The sequence below is a fragment of the Echiichthys vipera genome (genome assembly GCF_963691815.1).
Source record: "Echiichthys vipera genome assembly, chromosome: 2".
Lineage (NCBI taxonomy): Eukaryota > Metazoa > Chordata > Actinopteri > Perciformes > Trachinidae > Echiichthys > Echiichthys vipera.
The window spans coordinates 3405274-3430050 of record NC_139827.1 but is presented as its reverse complement, the minus strand read 5'-3'; positions in this window follow the sequence as shown (position 1 = coordinate 3430050).

Here is a 24777-nt window from a genome sequence, read left to right as displayed (position 1 = left end):
TCATCACGCCGTAACACGTCACACGCATTGATGACGTCATGGCGATGCGTCGCTTTTTTTACAAATCTTTCCGTAGACCTCAGAGTTTTTGTGCGTCTTGTCGACTGTTTTTGAATCTTTTCATCGACCAAATCTGCAGTAAACACTCCACCTCCGCATCACACCAACGTGAAACTTTCACCGCCATTGTTTTAAATGTCCGCGCATGGTCCCTCCTTCTTTTTTCTATGTCCCAACAGGCGCACAGAAATTACGTCAGTACCGTCGTAGGCCTCTTGCTCGTGCTCATACACGTGCGCACGCTCGTGCTCGTACATGTGCAAACACGCTCTACAAAAGCCCACTTCTCTCAGACGGGCTGTGGACGGCCAGCTGGTCGCAGTTATGCGCGGAGCGGTTGCACTCAAACTGGTCAAACGCACTAGGCTTTAACCGAAAAACCTGTTTTGGCCCGGTGCGGAAGGACAGTGTGAGTGCGCCCTTAGCCTCTGTGTATGGGGCTGAGCTACTGGACGCCCCCCCTCATGCATAACTTTAAGCCTTAATACGATTTAAGGCCCGAAAACCAATAAATTTAAACCAAGCAATCTAAATAGATGTGACTTACAAAATGTACTGTAACCCCAATTAATGTGTCACCTCCTACTAGCAGCCGCTGCAACAGCCTACAGTTCATCAGCCTGCATAGAAGCAGGGCCATTTCAGACTCACCTCGGACCAAATGAAATTCCTACGGTGCCTTAGAGGCGTAATAAGCAAAACAAACTTACACTGTAGAAAAAGGCAGAGAAGAAAGTATAGGAAGGGAATTCTGGACCATAAGCAAATAATGAAATATGAGGGAAGCAGTAACACAGAGGCAGCAGGCAAATGGAAAAATAAGGAACTTAAGTAATGAGGGAATATGGCCAGAAGCAGGAAATAGACCCAGAGTGTTTGACGAAGAGGAAAAAGAAAGGTTTAGACATACTGAGACCTGGATAATTAGCCTGGGAGGCACAAGAGTCTTCCTTTAAATCACCATACTATGTCTTATTAGCTTAATATGGCTCCCTTTAGATCTCCACAGCACAGACGCGCATCTCATATCCTACCGCTCACATGCAAAGTAGGTGAAGGTTTTGCCTTCACTCTGGAGTCAGTGGACCGATGAATCCCCAGGTCCCTGTTTAAACCATTAAGTTAGCCTGGTTACGGACGTTTCAGCCACAACACAAGTTACATTTCGTCACAGGATTCAAAAGTGTAATGTAATCGATGGTTTTGGTGCTACACTCACCCGTAGCCACTGTTCTGTTCAGGTAATCCCCCTGGCCATGCATTTTTTGATGTGTTGCTGCCTAAATGTATGTGCCAGATGCTGATGCTATTAACCCTATTCAGTGCAAATGAATTCATGTAGTTAAATGTGTCACATTATGTTTTTCACAGCGATAATTATGGTGGTCAGACCGACAACGTTCTGGTTTGCAGGTGAGGATGTATATAAGGGGGCGGCTGTGGCTCAGTGACAGAGTGGGTCGTCCTCCATACGAGAGATTGGCAATTCGATCCCCACCTCCACATGTCGAAGTGTCATTGGGCAAGACACTGAACCCCGAATTGCTCCCCGTGCTGCGCTTGGCTGTGTAAATGTGGTGTGAATGGTTAGATTAGATGGTTTGTAGATGTCCACCGCCATCTGTGTGAATGTCAGTGTGAACGGGTGAAAGCCCCTTGAGTCGTTAGAAGACTAGAAAGGTGCTTTATAAGTACATGTCCATTTACCATTTACCATCTGAATCTGAAATAATCTCATCTCATCTCATCTTCAGCCTCTTATCCGGGGTCGGGTCACAGGGGCAGCAGCTTTAGCAGGGGACCCCAAACTTCCCTTTCCCGGGCCACATTAACCAGCTCTATATAAGTAAAAGTCCATCTCGCCATCTCACAATGTATTAGGATTTAATATTTTGTATTTAGAATGGAGGATCGGAGATCTGCCGAAAGCCGCTGGATATCTGCGGGATGCCGTGTTTCCAAACGCTGGCCAAACACGTCGTCTGAAAATCAAACGTTTATCTCGAAACGCATCATCCAGTGAATTCCTCCAATGCGCTGTTGTCATGTCCTTTCCGCTGGTCAAACACTGTTCATCTCCACAGTGCCCACATTGTCACCACACAGACCTGGATTTAAATGGGTAAAGTCGAACTAAAGCTGCAGTCGGCAAGTCTGGCAGATCGAGTTGACTCAGTCAAATTTCGAATGTTTACAACTCTCACGCCCCTCCCCCTCTACCACCGAGCTCCTCAGCTCCCTCCCATCAAGGGCTCGTCATTGCGCGTACACCAGATTCCTGTGAACGCGCCCATCTCTTCTCTCATTGATAAACAGCATGGGGTACACGCTACACGGAGGTAGGCTGGCTAACTTACTCATCGATAGCAGCTGCTAATGTTATTTAGCATATGCTAGCTTGAGGCATGTGCCTGTGATATTGTAACATGCGTGAGGGGGAGATCTGTGGCGTGTGCACGAACTGTGCCTGACAGTCAGCTCTCACACATCCCTGCGCTGAGTGGACAGGATGATACAGGTGCGGTGGATGATCTAGGTGCACGTAGAGACACGTTTTTCTTTTTTTTTAACCAGATGATTACGTTTACGGAGCATAGTGTCAGTTTAGTGAATATTATCAAAATAATGTCTCGGACTGCAAATTTAAATTACTATAGAAACAATTTCATGCCAACAATGTGAGAAAATATAAGTTATAAAGCTTCAGAGAATACTTTTTTCCCCAGCTTCTCGAGCGTACCAAATTCAATTATTTATAACAAACAGGCAGTGCTCCCTAATGAGTGTGCTTTCAAATTACATCCCTGGATGTGCCTAGAATAACCTTTTTTAAGAGAATCCATTTGATGGTAGAAGGCGCATGTGGCGTTCTGGGGGTAACCACAAAGGAAAGTTGCCATTTCAAATCCCAAACAAGATAGGAGCCAATTATAAAGTGGAGTTAATGAGACACATTCTGTTCTCCTTCAGCTGCTAATTGTCCCAGCTGAGCCTCTTTTTTTTTTTTTTATCCAACAGTCCAACGAAGAAGACAGGAGTTGTACGTTCAGGCTCCCAGCTGGGAGTAAGGGTAGGGCTATGATTTAGACGAGGGGGGTTTTGCTGAGCTCCTCAAGATAAATGGGGGGATATATGATTTTTCCCTTTTCTTCTTATGACACTTAAACTGTCACGTTGGTTTTAAATTACACTTAAATCCATTGAAACCTGTCAGAAAGCCATCGTGGTCCAAACGCATTACCCTCGCATGGTTAATCACTTCACTGAAACCTCTGGATCCCATTTAGTTAAGAGGAGGCAGACTTCCATAAGCCCGTAGAGTGACAAAGATTGCCTTTGATGTGACCGTGCCTAAATGAAAAGATGCACCGACGACCCACGGACAGACTTAACAAGCAGCAGGAGAAATCCAAGACCCATTAGCAATAAAAGGCAACACCGCCGGGCCACGGACACCATGTAAATACATTCAGATATCTTTGCACAAATGACCCAGAACATCTCAAACAGCGAGTAGGTAGGTCGCTGAAGCTGTAAAAACACTTTAACCACGGTGGGTAATCAAGGCAGCACATAAGTGAGTTATTACTTTTAATATTAAAAATCTTACTACAGGCAGAAACATTCATTCCAATAAGACCCGAGCAGTTTGTGTTGATGTAATTAGGATCCCCGTCCCGACCCATGGGGTAATCTCTTCTGGTGTGTAGCCTTGCTGCGCACTATCTAGGTATGAGATGCATGCTAAGAATTAAATTAGTTACTCTCCCCTTCATTTACTGTCACGTAATTTAATAAAGACATAGCCCTTATTATATCACCAAAGGTACACTTACTCCTCCACAGAGCAGTAAGGTCTGTCTCACTGCAGTCCTGCACATCACTTCATATGAGGTCAGACTCGCTGGTAACATGTCTGTGTCGGAGGCTTGTCCACATTGACAAGTATTCTGATAAGCTTGTCATGAACGGTCCAGAGATAACACACAAAAACGGTTGGACCCAATGCAGACACGGACACGGAGTAAAAGTACAAACAAATATTTAATAAACTACAAACAAAACGCAAACACTACAGAGTAAACAGGAAATACAAATGACGAGACGGTCAAGGGAAAATCAGGAACGAGGAGACGACGGAAGATCAGGGAGACGGACGAGGAAACAGGAACACGGGAAACTACGGAGAAACAGAAAACAAACAGGATTAGAGAATACTTAGCGACGGGGAGTGTGATAACTGCATGCCTGTCCGCTCAGGGTATAAGTAGTAGACCAGGTGATCAGCGTAACAGGCTGCAGCTTGGGGGGAACGCCTACCGGACCTAGATGACAGGAAACAAGAGGAATGCAGGGAAACACAGACAGAGGAAGACAAACTCACACAAAAGGAAGAGAGGAGGATACTGACAGAGCCGAGTCTTGACAAAGCTAGTCTTTATATACAGTGCAGCCTATGGGTTGCTGCTCCAGGGATCAAATTATTGATCACTGTCTTCCACCTGTTAATTTGCATAAGCTTTCCTTTACGCACAGGCTATGCTAACGAGCACTTGAACAGTAACCGTGCCGTTCGCCAGGTAATCAACTGAAATGACACAAAATAAACAAAACCACAATATTAATGACGCAGAGATATTATCCACTGTATAATCCGCATACACAAACATGCGTATAATATTCAACATAAGGTGTAATCAACTTACATCTCTTAACTCGGCTTCACCAGTCAAAACAACAGCATGAATACACAAAGAATATGGGTCCGCCCCACATAACCTAAAGTGGGGGATTGCTACCACAAGAGGTCGCTATGACGTTACAACAAATGTGGGATAACTCCACACATGGATTAGATATACTTAACGGCGGGGAGCGTGATAACCACGAGTAAGGAATGCAAAACCGGGAGGAATAGTTTTACCAATGAAGGAATACAACGGTCCGGCGCTGCATGCCAGTCCGCTCAGGGTATAAGTAGTAGACCAGGTGATCAGCGTAACAGGCTGCAGCTTGGGGGGAACGCCTACCGGACCTAGACGACAGGAAATGAGAGGGACACGAACATGCAGGGAAACACAGACAGAGGGAGACAAACTCACACAAAAGGAAGAGAGGAGGGTACTGACAGAGCCGAGTCTTGACAAAGCTAGTCTTTATATACAGGACAGCCTATGGGTTGTTGACTGGGTACTCAAGGGATCAAATAATCGTCACAACTTCCAAACTCCAAACCTTCAGACACAGAGCTTTCTCTAGAACTGCACCCCGACTCTGGAACTCTCTCCCCCAGCCCATCCGCGACTCTCCATCACTCACAACATTTAAATCCCGTCTAAAAACCTTCCTTTTCTCACAAGCCTACAACCTCCCCTACCCATAACTACATTCACTCCTGGCCTCTCCCCCCGACCCCCCTTCCGCTCTCCTCACCCATTCAGCCCCTCCCCCTGACCACCCCCCCCCCCCCCCACTGCTCTTCAATCCATCCCCCCACCTCTATTGTTGTACCTGTTTCTGCATGTTTGTCTGTATCACCATTACCCCATGCCCCCTTCGCCTTGTTTCCCTGTCATCCTTGTCATCCTTGTCTTCTGTTGTTTATCGTCTATGTATTACCCGTCCTACTCTGTAAGCGACTTTGGGTCTCTGAAAAGCGCTATACAAAATAAATGAATTATTATTAATTATTATAACAACTGTTATAAGAGGCATTGATTAGATATAGCATCTTTAATGAGACTTCCCCAGTCAGTGTGTAAGGCCAACCCAGGATGGTAGAGTGAAGGCAATCGTGTCCCACTGTGTTCTAGGTTTAGACGTATCTCGATCTCTCTGAAGCCTGATTTCCATTTTCCATAAAGATTTTTTTTATGATACAAAGTCAATATTCAGTCTATATGATCTGCTTTCATTTACTCATCGGGTGAACGTCAGTGTCCACAAGGCACTGGGGTTGTCAAAGGACTGACTGGCACTATAGAAACACACATCTGGTGCCAGCGTCACAGTTGCCATAGCAGCTCATTACCTCGGTGACCTGGTTCCAAAGGTCTTTTGAGTCATGAGGAGTGGAAATGTGTGTGGGTGTGTGTGCGCACGGAGAGAGATGAGCAACACATGATGGCAGTTGAATCCAGCTCAACCGCTGATTAAATCGATGGATCGATAAATAGCTTTAATAGATAGAACATGAAATTATAAAAAAGTTTAGCATTTCAACTAAGGTCAGCTTACCTCTTATAAAGCTGACACATGGTGCCACTTGGCATGTGACCTCCTTACCTATTCATTTGTTCAGGGGAACAAACATTTGCCATGTGAACTGGCTGTTTGGCCTCCGTCAGACTTTTTAAGCACCACACACCACGCTATCAGTGGCTACCCATGATTCCACACTAGATTCATCTCTTCAACCTCTTATCCGGGGTCGGGTCGTGGGGGCAGCAGCTTTAGCAGGGGACTCCAAACTTCCCCTTCCCGGGCCACATTAACCAGCTCTAACTGGGGGATCCTGAGGCGTTCCCAGGCCAGTGTGGAGATCTAATCTCTCCACCTGGTCCTGGGTCTTCCCCGAGGCCTCCTCCCAGCTGGATGTGCCTGGAACACCTCCCTAGGGAGGCGCCCAGGGTTCATCCTTACCAGATGATCCTGAACCACCTCAACTGGCTCCTTTCAACGCAAAGGAGCAGCGGCTCTACTCCGAGTTCTTTATGGATGCTGAACTTCTCCCCCTCTCTCTAAGGGAGACTCGGACTAGATTCAATTCAATTCCATTTTATTTATAGTGCCAAATCATAGCAAAAGTTATCTCAGGACACTTTACAGAGTAGATAAAGACCACACTCCATGACTTATTTATGATTTTCATAGACCCAACAATTCCCCCGTAGAGTACGGTGGCGTTGAAAACCTTCCCTATAACAGACAGGAACGTCAGACAGACCCAGCTCTGTGGAGGACGCACATCTGTCTGCACCGGAGAGAGGAAGAGAAGGAGAGAGAGAGATAGCAAAAGACAAACACAGACAAAAGACAGAGAGACAGACACACTTCCAGAGATGCAAGCAGCCAAAGAGTAACAGTAACTATAACAATATCTATATTAATGTGAATATGACTCATATGTTATGGCAGTAGATGAAGCCTGGGAACCAGATAGATGTGCCTGGTCTCCCTACTGTTCAAGAGAGTTCATGGAAGAAGTTCGCCATGGCTTTCTTCAGAAGGGATCTTATTTAACCCAAACCCAAACCGTATGATCTTCTTCTTAGCTTAAAGTTGTAGTTTTTATGCCTAAAACTGTAGAATAACCTCTTTCATGTTCCAAATGGTTTTCAGACGATGACTGAAAACTTATGGAGCCTTTGCACAGGCTTATGCTCGGTGGGGACACTATGGCGAGCATAAACCTACATTAGTAACGGGCGTCATTGAGGCATTTTGTGTTTCTGATGGACAAAATGTCGACACATTCACAGACATTAATGCAACACATCCACAGCTCATTTTTGCACGTTGTAGTTTGATTACATTTGTCCATCGCGCAGCGCCGTGTCACGTTTTTAGTCTGACACTTTACACTGTCTCTTTATATCACCACTACATCACTTTATTATTTATTAATGGTTTACTGTAACTATCTGCTGATACACTTACTGTGCTTTAGGACATGCTGCTACATTTCACTGTACTTTACTGTAACTAACTTACTTCAGTACGAAATGCTGCTACACTCCACTGTGCCATACTGTCACTTAGTTCTGTAGGACATGCTGCTACATTTTTAACATTTTTAACACTTATAACTTATCGCTCCTTCTCACTTATCTAGTTTGTACTTATTTCATTTCAATCTGCTGCTGAACTGCACGCTGCGTATTGTTGTATATTGTATAAACCTACGCTTAACCACAATGTCTGTTGCACTCTGTCACACTTAGTTATTGTTTGATTTATTTTACGCTGGCTTTATTTATGTTTTTATGCTTATTGTTACTCTGACCCTTTCCCATCTTTGTATTGAACTGTTGCAAAATAATTTCCCTCGGGATAAATAAAGCTTCTTGAATTGGTTGCAGGTCTATCTAAGTGCGTCCAGAGGCAATTTTGGTCTACGATCGTTGCAAAACGCACTTTGGAAACTGAAAATGAACTAAGAAGTTCAAGACTAACATTTGCTATTTGGTCTGTCGATGCTCCAACAGATGAGTCCACCACACTATAAGAAATCACCGTGCGGTCATGAGGTTTCCGTCTTTTACTTTATTTAACCAGGTAATAGTCTCACTGAGATTAAAACCATTTTATTAAGAGAGGCCAGACGCCAAGAGTGCGGCATAAATACTGTCACAACAATCAATGCAGCGACAAACAACGAGCCGAGAAAACTATCAATTCCGAATCCTGCAGTCCGACAGTTCAATAGAAACAGAACCCCACATGGACAAAGAGGATTTGGAGACTTTTGTTATCCACTTTGTGCCAGAACGATGATCTCAGCAGGTTATGAATGGTCCCAAATCCGCTTTCCTTGCATTGTGATGTGACGAGCGAGAGCAGCTCACGGCACACAGCAAACGGAGATTGTTTGTAGCCCTGCAGAAAGTGCGTCTTTGATATCAGCCTGTCTTATCGCGTTTCAACATACGGCTGTACAGTTCCTGTTTGTGTGAATGTCCAAGCTCATTGCCAGACCATTATTATTCCCCTTGCGCTGCACCTGCCGCATGCTTGATTACCTTCAACTCTCCTTTGTATGTCACAGTGACACATCACACACACGCACTTCATATATCTTCACCGCGTGCATGGCTTCCTCCTTTGGCACTCCCACATCCCTGCTGCCTTTCTTTCTTAACCTTTATTTCACCTCACTTTCCTTTCCCTCTTCCTCTCTCTCTCTCTCCCTCTTCTTTCTGTTTCCCCTTTATCTTTCTCCCGTACTCACAAAAAATCATCCTCACCCTGCCTGCGAAGAAATCCGGATGTATACACGTAATGAGAACGTTTAAGTCCTTCAAAGAGGATTTTAACATAGCGTTTACCGAGCTAATTTTTCCCAGTGTGAATGTGCGTCAGCGCGTGTACGTCTACGTGTGTTTGTCAGCGTGTGTGCATTTGCATATCTTTGTTCAGGAGTGTTTGTCTGTATTTGCATTTACTGTCATTAAGTCTCCGTTTTGTCCTCTGGCTGTTTCATTTAAGATTTAGCTAATGTTCTTATTCCACCAGCAACGTCTCTACTAAAAGTGAAAACACACATCCACAGAAATGATTACCATGTTGTGTGTTCGGTCTATTCGTTTGTTTACGTATAGCCCAATTACACATAGATTGATGTGGTCATCTGTCGTCCAGATCAGGCATGCTTGATGATTCTTTGCTTCTTGTTGCTGCAACTCTACTCTTCTTTTAACTCACCAGAGCAATTGAGGAGGGAAGTTTACCTTAAGCATCACTCTCTCATTTCCATATTAGGAGATTTTCCAAACATTATTTATTAGCTGTAGTGGGATCCAATCTAGTTCCCAGTCTTGATGGATGGCAGTTACTTTACTGGTACTTTACTTTCTGATGCTTATCTGGGTCATGGTCACAGTTGCCGAGGGTACGTCCACACAATCAAAAACAACTTTATTTTTCTCCGTCGTTCTCAAAAAGTGGTTAGCACTGTCGCCTCACAGCAAGAAGGTCATAGGTTCGCATCCCGACCTCGGCCTTTCTGTGCGGAGTTTTGCATGTTGTCCCCGTGTCTGCGTGGGTTTTCTCCGGGTTCTCCGGTTTCCTCCCACAGTCCAAAGACGTGCAGGTGTTCGGTTCATTGATGACTCTAAAATCACCCGTAGGTGTGAATGGTTGTCTGTCTCTGTTCGTCTCTATGTGTCCTGTGATAGACTGGCGTCCTGTCCAGGGTGTGCCCCGCCTCACGCCCGATGTCAGCTGGGATCGGCTCCAGCACCCCCGCGACCCCGACCCTGGGATAAGCGGTTGAAGATGATGAATGTTCTCAAAAAGTTTCCTGTCCACACGGACTCGGCTCAAGAAATATCTGCGTCCACACGAAACCAGTGAAACCGACTCAAAGCTGCATGTGGCGCTATAACTGCCACAGAGATACACCAACAACAGAGAAGAAGAGACGGGGAGACGCTGTTGTGTATAATCATAATACAAACACTGGCTCCGACTTCTCAAATCCTCCTCCATCCTAGAGAGAAATCTAGCGACTGTTTCTGGTGTTATTGGAGACTTTTGTGGTGTTTTGGACTCTGATGCATGAATCACTCTGCAGTTAGTGTCCTCAACAAGCAGCAGGGGGCTGCTGTGAGCCGGATATGGCGGGTTTCATGTGGATGGTCGGCCAAAACGATACTAAAGTTGTGCAGTGTGGTTTATGGTTGTTGCTGTTTTGAGTCTGGACTGAGGTCGCCTCCCAGTTGTACGTGTCTGAGAAACCAAAACCCCTCAACGACCTCGTCTCAGTGCAAATAAGTAGCTGCCCTACACTTAGCTCCTCATACAGTAGATGTCTAGACTTCTTACCTTGTGCCCAAGGTTGATCATTAATCATTACCCAATGCCCATGACCTTTTGTGAGGATTCATCACAGCACTGTGTGGTACAACATCACTGCAGATGCTGCACCAATCCATCTGCTGATCTTCTGATCCAGTGTACCTTAATTTGTGACCCAGAGCTACTTAATTTGGGACATCAATTCACCTCCAACCTGAAGGGGTCGATAGACAGAGTACCATGGAGGTGTTAAGTCTTTTCCAAGCCACTTGATACACAGCGGCAAATTGTCCAAGTACATGTTTGAGGTCTTGGGGCGCACTCACACTGTCCTTCCGCACCGCGCCAAAACAGGTTTTTCAGCTAAAGTCTAGTGCGTTTGACCAGTGTGAGTGCAACCGCTCCGCACATAGCTGCAGCCAGCTGGCCGTCCACGGCCCGTCTGAGAGAGGTGGGCTTTTGTAGAGTGTGTTTGCACATGTACGAGCATGAGTGTGCACACGTGTACGAACATGAGGCCTACGCCGGTTCTGATGTAATTTATGTGCGCCTGTTCGGACATAGAAAAAAGAAGGAGGGACCATGCGCGGACATTTAAAACAATGGCGGTGAAAGGTTCACGTTGGTGTGATGCGGAGGTGGAGTGTTTACTGCAGATTTGGTCGATGAAAAGATTCAAAAACAGTCGACAAGACGCACAAAAACTCTGAGGTCTACGGAAAGATTTGTAAACAAAAGATGCATCGCCATGACGTCATCAATGCCTGTGACGTGTTACGGCGTGATGACGTATAGGCAGCAAGAAGCATTCGCCGAGGCCCAGGTAGTGTGAGTACAAACGGGCTGGCAAGTGGGGGGAGAGGGAGGGGGGACAAGTACCCTAAAGCCCGGGGCGCGGTGTGGAAGGACAGTGTGAGTGCGCCCTTAGTTTGTTAAAGCCCTCAGAACTTGCCACACCACCACAAGCTTGCATTTCAAATGGCTTTGCTATAACGTGGTCAAACAAATCAAACTAAAGGAGTAAAAGCTTGAAAATGTAACAAAAACAAACTCTAAATGGGCATGAGACGTTTTCTATTTCTAGTTATGGTCATTTTGACATCAGTCATTACGTCAAAACATAAATTTAAAGCTTGCCACATTTTCCTTGATTTCTCATCTTCCCCACAACCCTTTCATTTACTTCCACCTGGTCTACCCGTGTCCTCTCAACACATCTCCATTTCAACAAGAAATCAGTCATTTATATGCATGGAATTATTGCCGGGGGGACAGGAGCATTCGTTCCATCTCTCGCCAAGATGTTTTGTTTCTGACCCATGCACTTCTCACTAATGACTCCCTGTAATGTTGGGAGTGAATTAATATGAGGAGATTCTGTTGTTGCCCTCACTGTGAGCTGCTCAAACCTAGATAACATCTTCTTCTTAATAAAAAAAATTGCATATTTGCTCAGATTGAATTGAAAGAGATGGAAAACTTTATGACATTCTGTTTTTTTTTTCCATCTGTAGGTAAAAGGTTCCCCTTGCTTTCACGATTGGTCTAAATGTGTTTTGGCATCTATTTTTAGAACAAATGAGAAACAAAAAAGTGTACACAAGACACACACGGACACAATTCTTGCATCGTTCGCCAGGAAACTTCAAAGAAAATGTCAATAAAAATATAACCAGAGGACAGATCTGTTTATTCCCTCCCAGAAACAGAGCATGTTAGTGGAGCGCAAGTAGTGGGAGGGTATTGGAAGGTGCACAGAGCAGATTTTCTTGGAGGGTTACTTAGGGCGCACTCACACTGTCCTTCCGCACCGGGCCAAAACAGGTTTTGCGGGTCAAGCCTAGTGCGTTTGACCAGTGTGAGTGCAACCGCTCCGCGCATAACTGCGGACAGCTGGCCGTCCATGGCCCGTCTGAGAGAGGTGGGCTTTTGTAGAGCGCGTTTGCACGTGTACGAGCACGAGCGTACGGCGGTTCTGACGTAATTTATGTGCGCCTGTTCGGACATAGAAAAAAAAAAAAGACGGACCATGCGCGGACATTTAACAACAACAACAATGGCGGTGAAAGATTCACGTTGGTGTGATGCGGAGGTGGAGTGTTTACTGCAGATTTGGTCGATGAAAAGATTCAAAAACAGTCGACAAGACGCACAAAAACTCTGAGGTCTATGGAAAGATTTGGAAACAAAGCAACGCATCGCCATGACGTCATCAATGCGTGTGACGTGTTACGGCGTGATGACGTATAGGCAGCAAGGAGCATTTGAGCAAGGCCCAGGTAGTGTGAGAACAAACGGGCCTAGAGGGGGGGACAAGTACCCTAAAGCCTGGGGCGTGGTGTGGAAGGACAGTGTGAGTGCGCCCTTATCTCCAGCTCACTCTAGTTACGATACAAACACACTGATTTTAACCCCACACACAAGCTTCCCTAACCCCAACCAAGTGGTTTTGTTGCCTAAACGTAACCACATAGTTCTTTGTGAGTTCACAACATAAACAACATGTTACTCATGTTTAAAACAGCGACCAGAGGCATCATGCGTTTTATGTGCAGGACTACCCAGAGCCGTGACACCAGAGAGTCCTGACAAAACAGCAGTTTGTGACAAGCAGTCGCGATTGCTCTAAGACTGCAAGGGGAGCTCAGCTTCCCCTAAAATAGTCACCAAAAAAAAAAAAATAAGTGGTGAAATATGTACTGCTGTGTGCACATTTCATCGACTAAATATGCGCTAGAAAGCTTCATCTCATAGTTCACAATCAGCTCCTTATCACAGGTAACCGGCGCAACTTCCTTCTCCTTCATCCCCACAGCTCCACACACACAGCTTTACAGTCGGACGCTCGGCTTTTACTGACTTCAATGGGGAAGCGTAGAGCGGGTTGTTCCACTGCAGCCAAACTAGACTGTCATTGGATAAAGGCTGGGCTTTGTCCCGCCCATTGGACGCTCAGTGTCTCTGGGGGTCTATGGTGCAGTGGGCTGGCCCGGACGCTCGGCTTCTGCATGATGATTGGATGAGCTTTCTGAGGCGGCATCCTTTTTCGATTGACAGCTAAATGAGCGAATCAGCGATCTTGAAGGATAAACATCCAGCAGAGCATTTTCCAAGTTTCTCATTCCGTTATTCTGAACTGATCCGGAGACTGCGTTGTGTGCGACTTCGTTCTGTCACTTTGCGGTTTCTTTCCCCAACAAGCAGCAGCAGTTGTGGAGCTTCTTCCCACGTCACTCACACTTCACAGTAGCCTGGCACAGCAGCTGCAGCTGGGCCAAGGCCGTTTAAGCCCAGCTCTGCTGGCCATTAAGAGGGCAAGTACCCTGAAAAGACCCCTAGTTGGTACGACTATTTTCTTGAAAGGAACGAAGGGTAGAATTTACATACAGATGGAGACTCCCGTAGGCGACGACGATTGGATCAAGTTGAGAGAACGGACGTCGACACGATGCTACGTACATTTTTTCACATAGTCTAATGGCTCTGACGTATTTTTCTCCCTGAAATACTTTTACTAAAGTGTGGTAAACCTAAGAAGAACATTGTGTACTATGTTACATATTACAGAAAATACTGGAAATTCTTGAAGTGCTAACAATGATCAGCAACCTTTCCTCAGTTGCGCTTTAATCACATCTGCAAAAAGTCAGAAATGATCTCTCCATTCTCTCCCGTACACACGCCCTCAGTCTAAGGAATTAAACCGGTGCCCTTTAGACTAACACCATCCACATAATTATTATTCCCCCCCCCCCCCCCATTGTTCTCCTTGCTCCGGTTTTCCTTGTTGAGCTTGTGAGCTGTTGCTTCCCAAAGACTTCCAATTACCAGGGATCCAAATAAATTAAAAGTAATCTGCCTCGCCACACAGCCAATTAGTGAGGCTGGAGGCTGTGAACCAATCAAAGAGCACTGGCCCCTAAGGGCTATGGGGGTCATAACAGGAAAAGGACTTGACGGCTGTGGAGAGGTCAGCCGCCCCTTGAGCACCCAGCTTGGCTCTTGAGAATTACTCAACAGTGCCGACTTGAGTGGAGACAGGGCGCCTCGTTAATGCATGGAAATGTTTGTGTAAAGGTCAGGACTAAGAAAGATGCACGGTCTCCCATAGGGTGTGTGTGTTTGTCTCGTCAAATAAAATAGTGATATAATATAATATAAATAAAGTGTGTATTGGGTGTGTGTGGTTATACAGTATATGAGTGTGTGTAAGGGCGCACTCACACTGTCCTTCCGCACCGTGCCCCGTGCTTTAGGGTCCTTGTCCCCCCCTCCAGCCCCGTTTGTACTCACACTACCTGGGCCTCAGTGAATGCTTCTTGCTGCCTATACGTCATCACGCCGTAACACGTCACACGCATTGATGACGTCATGGCGATGCGTGGCTTTGTTTCCAGATCTTTCCGTAGACCTCAGAGTTTTTGTGCGTCTTGTCGACTGTTTTTGAATCTTTTCATCGACCAAATCTGCAGTAAACACTCCACCTCCGCATCACACCAACGTGAACCTTTCACCGCCATTGTTTTAAATGTCCGCGCATGGTCCCTCCTTATTTTTTCTATGTCCCAACAGACGCACAGGAAATGACGTCAGAACCACCGTAGGCGTCGTGCGCACGCTCGTGCTCGTACATGTGCAAACGCGCTCTACAAAAGCCCACCTCTCTCAGACGGGCCGCGGACGGCCAGCTGGCCTCAGTTATGTGCGGAGCGGTTGCACTCACACTGGTCAAACGCACTCGGCTTGACCCGAAAAACCTGTTTTGGCCCGGTGCGAAAGGACAGTGTGAGTGCGCCCTAAGTGGTGCAAAGTGGCGAATCAATATGGAGCTACTGAATTAAATTCAGTGAGGAATCAATCAGTTGACTCTTAACAGATGCCAAAAAACTATTTTAAAAGAAAACTTGCTAATTAGCTAACTCTTCTGTGACTGTAGTGTGCGCGTGTGTGTGTGTGTGTGTGCGTGTTTGTGTGTGTGTGTGTGTGTGTTGTGAGCTCCTATTTGAGGCACTTTGAACAGTCCTTACTGCTTCAAAGGTCTGTTTAAGTTTCGTCCATTCATTAAAAATAACTTTGAATTCCAAATCTGAGCTGAATAGAAACTGAAGGGAACCTGTTTGTGTCGGAGCAGCTTTGGCTGGTGTCAGTTAACGTACGCTTGTTTTTGAATAAGAACAACTTTATTTATCTATACATATTCATATCAACGTATTCATCTCAACGTATGCTGCACATACGATGGGTCACATCTATGTAGTATCATACTTTATTTAACGTGTACATTACCAGACACCGCACACTCCTCTCCTCAGTGTGTGTTTCTGTTTTAACCGTAATGAGTTTTTAAAACAAACTTCCGAGCGCTCACTTGCCCCGTGGTTTGCATTCTGCTCATCTGCTGCTCTCTCTCTCTCTCTCTCTCTCTCTCTCTCTCTCTCTCTCTCTCTCTCTCTCTCTCTCTCTCTCTCTCTCTGTCTCTCTCTCTCTCTCATATCTCCATGTTTTTTTCATCACTTTTGTTCAAAGAAATGATTTTTTCGTTAAAAGTACGTTTTTGTTACCAGGCAACAGCAGTGGTGCACGCTGGCGTTCACAGCGTGTGTGTGCACATGTTTATGGATGTGTTTATGAGTCTTGGCTCATGAATTTTGTTTGTTTAGAGTTTGAGTCCGTGCATCTGTTCATGGACATGTGCACGCATGTATGTGGCTGTATGTTTGAATGTCAGTGATGCTTTGCCTCATTGGCAGCCCAGCAGAGGTGATGACTTAGGGCGCACTCACACTGTCCTTCTGGCCGGGGCAAAAACCGTTTTTTCAGCTAAAGCCTGGTATCTTTAAGCAGTGTGAGTGCACTCGCTCCGTGCACAACTGCGGCCAGCGGGCCCCGTCCACGGCCCGCTTGAAAGAGGTGGGTTTTAGCGGAGCCGTTTGCACATGTACGAGCACGAGCCCTACGGCAGTAGCGTTATGTCTGCCTGTTCGGACATAGAAAATAGAAGGACGGACCATGCGCCGACATTTAACAACAACAACAATGGCAGTGAAAGGTTCACGTTGATGAAAATATTCAAAAACAGTCGACAAGACGCACAAAAACTCCAAGGTCTGTGGAAAGATTTGTAAACAACAACAACAACAACAAGCGATGACGTCAATCAATGCGTGTGACGTGTTACGGCGTGACCACGTATGGACAGGCTAGTAGCATTTGCCCAGGTAGTGTGAGTACAAAGGGGCTGGCGAGGGTCGGGGGGACAAGTACCCTAAAGCACGGGGGGCGGTATGGATGGACAGTGTGAGTGCGTCCTAAGGTTAGACTTGGTATTTCTCTGTAGCGTCAGTTCATGGTCATGGGGTTTAGCCCAGTTCAGACCAAAGATTCCCAATGCAGGTGTTGCAGGTGAAAGTTGTGAACCGAGCTAGACACACATCTGTCTCTTTCTTTCCCTTTTTTCTCTTTCACTGTTTTATTTATTTCCATTGTGACGACCCTCCCTGCTCTCTCTCTCTCTCTCTCTCTCTCTCCCTCTGACATCAGCAGGGTCGTCAGCAGAATTGGCATCACCTGGGGCTGTGAGCGTCTGGGTGCTCTTAGGGCGCACTCACACTGTCCTTCCGCACCGCGACTCGGGCTTTAGGGTACTTGTCCCCCCCTCCCTCTCCCCCCGCGCCCCAGCCCCGTTTGTACTCACACTGCCTGGGCCTCGGCGAATGCTTCTTGCTGTCCATATGTCATCACGCCGTAACACGTCACACGCATTGATCGTGTGTGTGTGGCTTTGTTTACAAATCTTTCCGTAGACCTCAGAGTTTTTGTGCGTCTTGTCGACTGTTTTTGAATCTTTTCATCGACCAAATCTGCAGTAAACACTCCACCTCCGCATCACACCAACGTGAACCTTTCGCCGCCATTGTTTTAAATGTCAGCGCATGGTCCCTCCTTCTTTTTTCTATGTCCCAACAGGCGCACATACTGCAACCGCCGTAGAGCTTGTGCTCGTGCTCGTACACGTGCAAACGGCTCCGCTAAAGCCCACCTCTTAAAAACCGGTTTTGGCCCAGGACAGAACGACAGTGTAAGTGCGCCCTTAACTCTCTCCTGGAGCTCAGTCAGTGTGGCTCTCTTCCCAGAGACACCTTGTTCAGCTTTTGTTTGGCGTTTGGATTTCTGTTTGGACACACATACTTCTCCACTCATGCATTCACCTCACTGAGTCCACTGACTACACACGCCATGATTAGTTTACTTTTCCTTAAATCAATAATAAGTTATCTCATGTGCATCTCCTTGTTTTGTCATGGCCGTGCGGCCCAGTTTGTGACACTATCCATTTTCTCCTCCCTTGAAATCTTCAATGACTCCGTATTTTCCTCTCCTCCCACCATCCTTCCATCTCCCTCATGCCTTAATTCTCCTTCCCACATTTGGGATCCTCTCATAACCATTTGTTGTTTCTCTCATTTCTCCTCCCTTTGCCTTCCTCCCCATAGCACTGAGCAACTTTCTTTCCTCGTCTTATTCCATCCCTCTTTTTCAACCAAGCCGTTATTGCTCTCCCCTTCCCACCTGCTATATTCCTCTCTTGTAGCATATGGTCCAAGGTCTCCGAGCCGGCTCCCTCAGGACAGAGTCGTGCCGGTCGTGTTCTGGACGGAAGCTATAGGAGCGGAAGAAAAATGAAGGGAGGCGAGCGGAGAGAGGGGCTTCAGTCACGACTAGAGAGGGGATGGGGCGAGAAGAGGGTGGGAGGGATGCAAGGAGAGGGTGGGAGCCGAGAATTATTGATGTGAGGTTGTTGAGAGGAGAGCAGAGATGGTACAGAGCAGATTGGAGTTATGAAGTAGTGGGAAAGAAAGGAGAAAGGAGAGAATAATAAAGAGATGGTGGAGGGAAAATGTTAAGTAAGGAGCAGAAGGGGACGGCAAAAGCATGAATAGGTGATATATAGAAAAGGGGTAAATGGATGATAAAGAGACCGCACGTTAAAATTTGCCTCTGATTTGAAGGGTGTTGCTTCGCCCGTCGGGAGCAACTTTCTACGCAGTGTCTTGCTCAAGGACACCTCGACGTGTGGACAGGAGGATCCAGGGATCAACCTCATGATTAAAGGATGAGCCGCTCTACCTCCTCGGCCACAGCCGCCTACAAATGCAAAAGGTTGAGCAGTGCAGGGTTTGATGTATTACAGACACGCTGCTTTCGATTGTCTCGCTGAATATTGATCCGCCCATCAGCGGCGGTTTCACTGGTTCACTGATTCCCATTACATCTAACAGATCTCATCAACATCTGTACAAACTGGTCCTTGCATCTCGCTCGTATACCCTGCCCTCGCCCTCACCCCTGCTCGATCACGCGCTCAGGTTTAGTGCCAAATTACTCACCCACAGTCTACGAGCAGGCCTTATTAACCCGGGGGTCCTCCGCTCGTAAGCCGTGGGATGATCTGTGTCATCGTCTTCCACACAGCCTGGTGCAAACATCGAACAGACTGCTGAATTTTAATATGACATGGTTTGAATCATCCTCAAACCCAAATTTGACACCTAATCACCTGCTTTTCCTTACAATATGAATTATATTCTGTGTAATTTACAATGTGGCGTTTTAGCTCCACCATAGTTTGTTACCCAAGGATGATCTTATCTCATCTTCAACCTCTTATCTGGGGTCGGGTCTCGGGGGCAGCAGCTTTAGCAGGGGACCCCAAACTTCCCTTTCCCGGGCCACATTAACCAGCTCTAACTGGGGGATCCTGAGGCGTTCCCAGGCCAGTGTGGAGATCTAATCTCTCCACCTGGTCCTGGGTCTTCCCCGAGGCCTCCTCCCAGCTGGACGTGCCTGGAACACCTCGACAACACCAACATTTGGCACAGCACTATGAGTCACCAATTAACAAGCAACCATAATTTAAAGAGTAGCAACATGTCATGTTTTGCCTGCACTCCACAACTGACACTGTATTGTCTCAAAAATCAGTTTTTCCTCATGGGATGATAGAGATGCATCACACAATGAGCGCTCATGGTGAGTCTGATTCACATTAATCTGTATTCATTATAGCAATAGCGACACGGTGCTGTGGTGGTTAGCACTTTCGCCTCACAGCAAGAGGGTTCCTGGTTCCCGGCTGGGGCCCTTCTGTGTGGAGTTTGCATGTTGTCCCCGTGTCTGTGTGGGTTTTCTCCGGGTTCTCCGGTTTCCTCCCACAGTCCAAAGACGTGCAGGTGTTCGGTTCATTGATGACTCTAAATCACCCGTAGGTGTGAATGGTTGTCCGTCTCTGTGCGTCTCTATGTGTCCTGTGATAGACTGGCGTCCTGTCCAGGGTGTACCCCGCCTCACGCCCGGTGTCAGCTGGGATCAGCTCAAGCCCCCCCGTGACCCTGATAGGAACAAGCGGTTGAAGATGAATGAATGAGAGGACTGAGACTTGTTAAATGTCTTGAGTCTTATCAAGAGCGCTTTGTGTTTTAGCAAAGTGAATAGACTATTCCACTATTTTAAACCTGTACTCTCTCTTGTGACTTCACTGGCTCACTGACACTGCTCACTAAAACTTTGCAGCCATTAATTACAGACAGCATAATTCGAGTGTTTATGGGGCCAAGGTATTAATTGTTCCAAGGATTCAGTCAGTGACAGATGGTGGCAGGTTAGAGTGCGTCCGCAGCCAGCTCATTTTTTTTCTTATAGACTTTCCATCTGAAAATGGCTGCCATTACGTTGTGCAGTGTGGGCCAAAGACATCTGTTCCTACATAGGAACACATATTGCTGCTGTCCTGGACAAACTACCTCGCTGCAAGGTTTTGGGTGGCAGAGTTAAGATGTGACTTTGCAACTGGTGTGAGTGGCTAAGGAAATCTGTCTAGGCATCTGGAGGCTATGAAGGTGCCCTTTAGCCAGGCAGTGACCCCCATCTGCTCCAAGGAAGCTGCATCTGTAATGCCCGGATTGTATGGTTTACAATATTACTACTGGAACATTCTTACCTATATATGAGTTCTGTTAAACCCCATATTATTGATTGGCAGGTCTGGTGGTAAACTACTGTAATACACTGTCAAATCATTTACCACCTAGCATAAATATTCATGATTTACAGATGGTGTAAGTTCGATACCTTCAATCATTATTGGCAGCAGTGGTTCTAAAGATATGGATCATCACAAGCAAATGTTTTTGCTCTGGGTTGTCGTGTTATTGGCCACCTATTGTTAAGTTTACTGTCCATTTGTCAGCCTGGTGAAACCTTACGTTTGTCGCTGACCTCTGACCTGTTTGCTTGTGTGCCTTATTCATGTCTATTTAAGCGTCAAGTAATATTAAATATAAGAGAAGGAAAATCCCTGAGGTGTTTTGATCAGACACCAACATCATTAACATCAAAGGACACTGAATTATTCCATATTGATTTCAGTTTAATTCCTGTATTAGTTTTATGTTAATGTCTTTCTGAACTTGAATACACACTCTTGTGTAATGCGTGGTTAACATGGAATGAGTGAATCAACTGCACATAGAAACATTCACAGTTACTGTAAAAAAAAAAAGATCTACATAATAATTAGTTAATTTCATCAGTTATGTACGAAAGCGTAAAATGCAAAATCATCCCATGGTCTTTTCCGGCACTTAAATACATCAGATAAGCCATAGAGACAGTTTTTTTCCGTGTAGGAACTGTTAACGGAGAAATCCGGTAGAGTCGCTAACAGCAGGACAGATTAGCTCGGGCAGTACGATAAAGGCATTAAAACTACTACTACTGCTCAACATAACACCAAACCTCTGTAGAAGCTTGAGAAGGGTCTCTACACAGAAAACAAAGTACCAACAATGTAGTTAGTGAACCCAGAGTTTATTAAAAGAGTGTTTTAAAGACTTACAGACTGGCCCCTGTACCAGCTCCCCTCGTAGTAAAGTCCATCCAAGTCGATTACCAAAGTCAATCCAAATGGGAGGAGCCCATTGGTGCTTTGTTGATAGTTCATACACGACAATGGTCGTCTTGATGGTTAATTTGAGAGTCATCTCATCTCATCTTCAGCCTCTTATCCGGGGTCGGGTCGCAGGGGCAGCAGCTTTAGCAGTGGACCCCAAACTTCCCTTTCCCGGGCCACATTAACCAGCTCTAACTGGGGGATCCTGAGGCGTTTCCAGGCCAGTGTGGAGATCTAATCTCTCCACCTGGTCCTGGGTCTTCCCCGAGGCCTCCTCCCAGCTGGACGTGCCTGGAACACCTCCCTAGGGAGGCGCCCAGGGTTCATCCTTACCAGATGATCCTGAACCACCTCAACTGGCTCCTTTCAACGCAAAGGAGCAGCGGCTCTACTCCGAGTTCCTCACGGATGCTGAACTTCTCCCCCTCTCTTTAAGGGAGACTCCAGCCCCCCTCCTGAGAAAACACATTTCGGCCGCTTGTACCCACGACCTCGTTCGTTGGGTCCTGACCCAGCTTTCATGACCACAGGTGAGGGTAGGAACCACGATTGACCGGTAGATCCAGAGCTTTGCCTTCCGGCTCAGCTCTCTTTTCGTCACAACGGTGCAAGGACGTCGAAGGATTTTGCACCGGAATTAGACTTTAGCAGTACCTCACAAATGTGTGGAGTTACACTTAATTGATCAATCAGAGAAAGAGAGAGATGAGGAAAAGACAAGCTGGTGTGAAGGGGAGACAGGCGGAGACATAGTATATAGGTGTGAAACAATGAAGTGTGAGCTGATAATGAGCTGAATCGGAATAATGTTTAGTGAGAGGGAGCTGAGAGACATTGAGAAGCACATGATAGATGGCAGAGAGAGAGCCGCTCCATCATATACGATTAAATGTGTGAAGTGTTTGAACGAAGAGTCGTGCAGCGAGAGACAAACCTTCATCACAGCAAAGGCAGAAAACAGAATGGAGGGAACAATGAGAATCAGTGAATCGCAATTTAAAGAGTCGCTCCTCGTTCGGCCTTCCTCTCTGATTGTTACCCTCTAATCTCGGTCGCCCATCTCGATGGCTTTCTGTTCCCCTATGTCTCCTTTTAAGTCTCTCTGGTTCGCTCTTCCTGTCACCATCTTCCTCCATCTCTCAAGAGACTTTTTCCCCCGTCGTAAGCCAACCAACCTGCTCCGCTTCACTCCGCTCTGCTCTACAGGGGGATGGAAATTAATCCCAACTCCCATTAGAAAAACAAGCTTTCGGATGGTAATCAAGATAAATCCGGGGCCGGGCCGACGCTATCAGCGGAGAATCTCGATTGTTCACTGAACGCTAAGGAGCCGGGAGAGTGTTTGAAAATAGAGATGAGGCGCTCCCAAACTTCTTATCTTGTTGCTGTGTGAAAAGTGGAAGCAAGCATCCACCTGTGACGATAGTTGGGGGATTACAGGGACAGAATCCTAATGGGACAAATTACACAGACAGGTGATAAGAAGGCAAAGTGATACCGGAGCGCCCCGAGTCGTGTCGGATTCATAAGACAGCCCGGAAGTAACGTTTGGGATCACAGTGTGTGTTGTTCGGACCATACTCAAGTGGAAAGGTTAATTTTGGTTGTTTGGCTACGTTCCTACTAGTGGCAGTATTGTTTGAAGGGACTGGTGTGCCACAGCAGCATTCACTACGCAAAAAGCATCTTTCACACCGAACGCTCACGCTGAATGAAGTTGAACTGAACCCAAAGTGTCTCTAACCAAATCAGCTGTTTTGGACGAACGTCTTCCTTTTCAAAAGTTCATTAAACAACATATATGGAAGTAGATTAAAGCCTACCATTGGCTACTCAGCATTCTCCTCTCCTTCTGCTATCTCCTCTATCTATTTTTGCAAGGGTGCAGTCGCCGCATCCGGGGTTTAGCGCCACCCGAGACGGTTGCAATTGGTTTAAAGGAATACCAACAAGCTAGAACTTTGTTTGAAGTACTACACGTCCCTTCATGTCTTAAAATGAATGCTGACTGGGATGTAAATGCTGTGACGTTGTCTGCTCCTGGTACATGTAGTTTTGCTTTCTCGCCTTTAAAGCCATCAATTCCGGATGGTACAACATACATTTGTAGAACTTAGCGGAGTGGAAACTCTGCCCACAGTCCCGACACCGCGCCCCTGTGTTATTTAGTGCAGCACGGCCATTATCACAAGTAAACAACAGTCGCACGGACTCAGTGAGGGGGAGCCAAACCCAATATAATTCCTTTTCTCGCAACCCAAGCAAACATGATTGACTGACATGCACAGCTCCTCAGGATGTTTTAACCAGCTTAGTTAACCCTGAGTCGACTGTTTTAGGCTTTCCGAGAATGTGGATTGGCTTGTTGTCTGATACAAGCGTTCGATCCATTTTATTAAAAAAAAAAAACTTGTCTTTTCTATCACTGTGTTTGAAGACTTTGTCCCCAGTGGCTCAGATGAACAGGAGGCTATTAAAGGGATACCGGCAACCTGAACCTCTAATGGTTAACATGATCCTGAATCAGTTTTTAATCATCTGAAATGCACCTTTGGGGCGACTGTGGCTCAGTGGAAGAGTGGGTCGTCCTCCATTCAAGAGATCTGAGGTTTGATCCCCACCTCCCCCGGTCCACATGTGGAAGTGTCCTTGGGCAAGTCACTGAACCCCAAATTGCTCCCTGTGCTGCGCATGGGTGTGTGAATGTGGTGTGAATGGTTAGATTAGATGGTCTGTAGATGTCCACTGCCATCAGTGTGAATGTCTGTGTGAATGGGTGAATGTGACAAACACTGTGAAAGCACATTGAGTAGTCTTCTAACTAGAAAGGCGCTTTATAAGTACAAGTCCATTTACCTTCCTGTAAACTTAATTTGCTCTCCACATACGTATGTAGGAGCTGCAGAGTACAACCATAGCTTTCTTCATTCGTTAATGTACAGATCCACCAGAACTGTGAAATGAGAAGACGGCTTGTTATTCCTGTCTTTATCCTGCCTTGAACTTTTCCAGCTGGTATTCAGCTTGTGGGCAGTCGGGCACCGGCCCAAAGTACAGTAATAAAGATGCTCAATTTAACAACTTGTACTTCCTCTGTCTTTGTTCTTCTAAATTAACTGCTGTTGCTGCTTGCATAAGCATTAAATACATCATGTGATGTGCAGCAGCGGACTATTCTTCAAATGGAGAAACCGTCTTCTCTGTGTTTTGATCAACTTCTAAAACAATATCGTTGATAATTAAGGAAAATG